The 6376-nt window shown below is 44.5% G+C and overlaps 1 pseudogene; it reads left to right on the top strand.

Annotated features, from left to right (window-relative positions):
* The first annotated feature begins 4966 nt into the window (after positions 1-4966).
* Positions 4967-5373, top strand: LOC119004239 (activated RNA polymerase II transcriptional coactivator p15-like; annotated as a pseudogene).
* The last annotated feature ends 1003 nt before the right edge of the window (positions 5374-6376 follow it).

Here is a 6376-nt window from a genome sequence, read left to right as displayed (position 1 = left end):
CTGAACATCACTAATCATCAGAGAGACGCAAATTAAAAGTGCAATGAGATATCCCACCTTTCAGAATGTCTATCATCAATAAATTAACAAACAACAAGTGTTTACAAGAGTATAAAGAAAAGGGAAGTCTCGTGCACTGTTGGTGGGAGTGCAGATTGGTGCAGTCTCTGTGGAAAACAGCAGTGAGTTTCTTCAAAAAATTAAAAATGAGCTCTGACTGGTGTGGCTCAGTGGGTTGTGAATTGTCCTCACAAAGCAAAAGGTCATCAGCTTGATTCCCAGTTTGGGCACATACCTGGGTTTTAGGTTTGGTCCCCAGTCAGGACACGTAGGAGAGTTTCTCACATCAATGTTTCTTTTCTTTTCTTTTCTTTTCTTTTCTTTTCTTTTCTTTTCTTTTCTTTTCTTTTCTTTTCTTCTCTTCTCTTCTCTTCTCTTCTCTTCTCTTCTCTTCGTTTCTTTTCTTCCCTTCTCCTCCTCTCTCTCTAAAAGTAAATAAAGAAATAAATATGTTTTAAGAATTAAAAATAAAACTGTCTTATGACCCATTGATTCCTCTTCTGAGAACATAACTGAAGAAACCCAAAGCCCTAATTTGAGAGAATGTATGCACCTGTATATTCATTGCAGCATTATTTCCAATAGCCAAGATTTTGAAGCAGCCCCTGTGTCCACCAGCAGATGATGAGTGGATAAAAAGCTCTGGTACATTTGCACAACGGAATCATACTACTCAGGCATAAGAAAGAAGGAAATCTTACTGTCAGGATGGGCAGGGTAGGACAAAAGGCTGCTGAACTACAACCCGGAAAAGACAGCTGACATCAAACCAGAGAGCCGAAAGGGTGGGCTTTGCCAAAACAGATATCCGAATATCAACCTGAGCCTGAGGAGAACCACCAATGACATATTGCTGCTTTGTTCAAAGGGGACCAATCCCCAGCTCCCATGAAGAGAGCCTACCAAAATAAAATCCCACCACATTCCTTGCTTGGGCACAACTTCTCTGGCCCTACTCTGTTTACCGGGGAACCTCACCCAGGTGTGCAAACCTCAATAAAGCTCTAGACTGCCTAACTTTGTGGCTGATTGGCATTTCTTCCTCGGCAGAGCCTAAGAAAACCTTTCATTTGGTGCTGCAACCCGGGAGGAGTTGTTGTCTGCTGAAGACTGCTCCTCTCCCTACTCCCCAAGGAGACCTTGCGACCACCCCACCAGTCCAGACAAAGAACCAGGGTAAGTGCCATTGCCCTTAAGTTTCTGGTCCCCAAATGCTGATTCTGGGCCCCCGTCTGCTGGGAGAGACTGCTCTCACACCAAAACTGCAGTGCTGAGTCAGGGTGACCCTTCTAGGAGAGGCTGCTCTCCCCAGCTGAGAGGTTCTGGGCAGCAGGGGAGATGTCCCTGGACCCAGACCCCCATTTTTACCAGATCGGATCAGCAGATTGGGTTGATTCCCATTTGCTGATCCTCATGGGACCAGGAATGAGGGGGCAGGAGTCCAAACCAGATCCTAAGTCACCCCTAGGGTGCCTTCTGAGAAATTTGCCAGCAATTGACCCTGGCCTCAAGCGAAAATGGCTGATTTTTCTACCAACTACAGCCTGGCCATTATATCAGCTTGATAATCGTGAAACCTGGCCTCCCAAAGGCACTTTGGATTTCGTTACCCTTACAGACCTAGATAATTTTTGCAGACGGACTGGTAAATGATCTGAGGTCCTCTACATTCAAGGCTTTTGGGCCTTGCGCTCCCGCCAGGATCTGTGTGCCAATGCTCCACATCCCAAGCTCTTCTCGACCAAGGGAATGTCTGAACCCGTCTGGCCTCCTAAGCCTACTGCCCCCAGAACCTCCCTCCTCCTTTTCTGATTTCCCTGAAGATCTTGCTTCCCCTCCTTCTCTCCCTCCTTATCAGCTCAATGGCTACTCCAGCCCTAGCCCTCCCCTCCCAGCCAGATTCTCCCCCTCCCTCTGAAGACCTTTCTCCCCCGGGTTAGCTCACATACTTGCTCCTGCCTGAATCTAGAGCCCCTAGACTCCTGCATTTTCCCCCTCTGAGAAGTGGCAGGAGCAGAAGGTGTCATTCGGGTCCATGTCCCTTTTTCACTAACTGACCTCTCTTCAATTGAAAAACGCCTAGGCTCGTTCTCTACTAACCCTACCAATTTTATCAGGGAATTCCAGTACCTAGTCCAGGCTTATGACCTCACATGGCATGACTTGCACATCATTTTGACTTCCACTGTGACCCTGGATGAGCGCGACCGCATCTGGACTGCAGCTAGGGTTCATGCAGACCAAACCTAGGCCACCAATCCCCTCATACCAGTAGGGGCTGAAGCCATGCCAGAGGCGGAACCAGACTGGGACTACCAGGTAGGATAGGCTGGTTGGAGGCACCGTGACCAAATGGTCGAGTGCCTGGTAGCAGATATGCATCAATCTGCCCAGAAAGCAGTCAATTACGATAAGCTCAGAGAGGTCACCCAAGGCCCCAGAAAAATCCAGAGCTGTTTCTCAACAGATTATACAAGGCAATGGTGCTCCATATCTGCCTCGACCCAGCTTCTAACGCTGGGGCCGCTGTCCTAGCTACTCACGTTATCTCTCAGTCGGTCCCAGATATTAGAAGGAAACTGAAAAAGGCCGAGGATGGCCCCCAAACCCCCATCTGAGATCTGGTAAATATGGTATTTAAGGTTTTCAATAACCAAGAATCAGAGGCTGAGGCTGCCCTCCAGGCCCACCTACAGCAAAAGGCAGCCCTGCAAACCCAGGCCATGCTAGCGGCCCTGCGGCGGGCAGCAAACACTTCCACAGGGGCGAAGCCTAAGTCTGAGCCAAAGAACACCCCACCGGGGGCCTGTTTCAAGCGTGACAAAGAAGGGCACTGGGCCTGCCGGTGTCCTCAACCTCGGCTACCAGCAAAGCCTTGCTGAGAGCAAGGCCACTGGAGGGATTGCCAACAGCTTGGCCGCTGGAGGGATGCCTGTACCCTTAGAGGCTTGTCCCCAGCACCTCCACGTGGGGGACCAGCTTATCAAGGTGTTGACTCTTCCCTGGCCACACCGGAACTTCTCAGACTTCTAGGCAATGGAAGCAGCCGGGACTCGAAGGCCCCACTCTCGCTGAACCCAGGGTAACACTGCAGGTAGCGGTAAGTCCATCTGTTTCCTAGTGGACATGGGGTCCTAGTGGACACAGGGGCTCCCTACTCTGTTTTACCATCTTTTTCAGGACCTCTTACTCCTTCCCAGATCTTGGTCATGGGAGTTGATGGGACCCCATCTCGCCTGTGGCGAACTCCCCTGCTTAGCTGCAGTCTGGACGGCTTGCCCTTTTCCCATTCATTCCTTGTCATACCCTCCTGCCCTATTCCGCTTGTAGGACAACATGTTCTCCAATTATTAGGTGCCACTCTTCAGATCACGCAAAACCAGACCCCTTCCTCCTCCCTTCCTCCTTCCTTATCCTCCCGCTGTTAGAAAACCTACTCGCCCCTCCCTGACGAACCAGAAAAGGCTGACCTCTAGCCCCTCCCCTCTATGACCTCCTGACAGCAGGAAGTAGCCTGATCGACCTTGATGCCCCTCATCCTATCAAAGAGGTCAGAATGTCAGGATGGGCGGGGTAGGAAAAAATGGCAGCTGAACTACAACCCAGAAAAGACGGCTGACATCAAACCAGAGAGCCGAAAGGGCGGGCTTTGCCAAAACAGATATCCATATAGCAACCTGAGCCCGAGGAAAGCCACCAATGATATATTGCTGCTTTGTTCAAAGGGGACCAATCCCCAGCTCCCATGAAGAGAGCCAACCAAAATAAACCCCTGCCATATTCCCTGCTGGGGTGCTAGTTCTCTGGCCCCACTCTGTGAACCGGGGAAACTCACCCAGGTGCACAAATCCTAGTAAAGCTCTAGACTGCCTAACTTTGTGGTTGATTGGCATTTCTTTCTTGGCGAAGCCTAAGAAAACCATTCACTTACCTTGTGCCACACCATGGATAGACCTGGAGAGCATTATGCTAAGTGAAATAAGTCAGTGAGAGAAAGATAAGTACTGTATGATTTTACTTATATGTGGAATCTAATAAACAAAATAAACTAAGAAACAAATAGAAACAGACTGACAGCTGTCAGAAGGGATGGGTTTGGGGGCTTGGTAAAAACAGTAAAGGAATTAAGTGGGGGAGAAAAACCCATTGTCACAGACAACAGCATAGTGATTACAAGAGGGAAAGGGGGGTGTGGAGAGGAAGAAGAGTAAAAGGGTATAAATGGTTACAGAAAGATACTTGACTTTGGGTGGTGAACACACAAAACAATATACAAATGTGTAGTAGAACTGTATACTTGAAACCTATATAATTTTATTAACCAATGTCACCCCCATAAATTCAGTTAAAAATAAATATTTTTTTAAAAACAAAGAAAAATCAAGCTCAGACATATAGAACACAGAATGGTGGTTGCCAGATTTGAGGGGTAGGATTTGGGCAAAATAGGTAAAGGGGTCAAAAGATACAACACCTAATGTCTCATAGACTTGTTATAAGAATCCAACACAATAGGTTGGAATTCCATTCGTAGGCTCTAGTTTGATTTTTCATTTTTATCATCATCCAAAGGCATTTTTTCCCCTTTACTTTTCAGAGACAGAGGAAGGGGGAGAGAGAGAGAAAGAAACATTGATGTAAGAGAGAAACATCTGTCTCTTACCTTCTCGTTTGCACTTACCCTCCAACTGGGGATCAAACCCATGACCTGGGTATGTGCCCTGAAAGGGAATAGAACCCCATGATCTCTCCATCTACCAGATGATGCCCCAACCAACTGAGCCACACCAGCCAGGGACTAGTTTGGTCTTTTTAGAAAATTACTTATAACAAACATTTTACTAGGCCACTGCCCAGTAAGCTCACCACTGTGAGCAAGCAAGCACAGAGCTGTTAGGGAACAGGAATGGAAAAATGCTTCTATCAAAGAAACATTTCTTCACACGCTTCTGGCACTGATTTTGACAGTGAAGTTGACAAAAATGTTAAAGAGGAAAAAGAAAGTTACTCCAGAAAAGCCTGTAGAGAAGCAAAAGACTTGAGAAACATCAAGAGCCCTAGCATCTTCTAAGCAGAGCAGCAGCAGTACAGATGATAGCCTGTTTCAGTTTGGGAAAATGAGGTACATCAGTGTTCAGGGATCTAAAGAAAAATTCCTCATTGATATTAGGGAATATTGGATGGATCTGTAGAGTGAAAGGAAACCAGAAAGAAAGGTATTTCTTTAAATCTCAAGCAATGGAGCAAGCTGAAGGAACAGATTTCTGACTTTGATGATGTAGTAAGAAAACTATAAAATCAGAGCCATATAAAACTTGTGCTACAGTTGGTACTGTTTAAGGCCAAAAGTTAACAGTTTATAGACCTTTTCATTTCAAATTGGCTTTTACATTCAAAATGGTTTGTTTTGTACTGAATTTATAAACTTTTGATTTGTGAAATTCATAGTTAATCTATTTCTTCTAAACAATGTCTAGACTTTTATTTTTCACCCCAGTGATATTTCACTTTACCCTTTTTATCCTTACTTAATTTTCCTATAATAAGTTGTTATTTTTTATTCCACTTTTTTGAGTGTTTTTGAATATATTGTGATAATCTGGAAAGTCAGTGAAATTGTCACAACGTTATCTCAATAAGGTACCTGCAATCAAAATATTACATAAAATATAATAATTAATTTTACTGTATCAAATATTAGAAGATATAGTTTGATAAACATGGCTTATTTGAAAACTCTGAACAAGTAAGCTCATCACCTGCAATATTCTGTATAGTAGTTATTGCTTAATCTGCAGAGAATAATGACTTAGATGTTTGACTTGCTTTCATTTTTTTAAAACATGTTCACCACAGCGCTGGCCGATGTGGCACAGTGAGTTGGGTGCCATCTTGCAAGGTGAAGGTCCCTGGTTCAATTCCCATCAGGGCACATGCCTGAGTTGTGGGCCAGGTCCTCATTTGGGGGCATGTGAGAGGCAACAAATTAATATTTCTGATATACATCAATGTTCCTCTCCCCCTCTTCCTCTGTCCCTTTCCCTCTATCTAAAAATAAACAAAATCTTAAAAAAAAACACTGACATGTTCACTGTAGGATAACATATATGAAGATATTGTTAAATTAGACTAGGATTTAATAAAATGTATTAAAGCTTAATAATGTTTTATTTAGGTATAATTGACACATAACATTTAATTTCAGGCATACAACATAATAATTCAATATTTGTATACATTGTGAAATTATCACCACAATTAGTCTAGTTAGTATTAGCATCCATCAGCACAGATAGTAACAAATTTTTTTTTCTTG

The sequence above is a fragment of the Sturnira hondurensis genome, unplaced genomic scaffold (genome assembly GCF_014824575.4).
Source record: "Sturnira hondurensis isolate 20B ecotype Veracruz unplaced genomic scaffold, ASM1482457v3 Scaffold0001304, whole genome shotgun sequence".
In the NCBI taxonomy this organism is placed as follows: Eukaryota; Metazoa; Chordata; class Mammalia; order Chiroptera; family Phyllostomidae; genus Sturnira; species Sturnira hondurensis.
The sequence above is the reverse complement of the archived record's forward strand: the minus strand, read 5'-3'. Positions and strand labels throughout refer to the sequence as shown.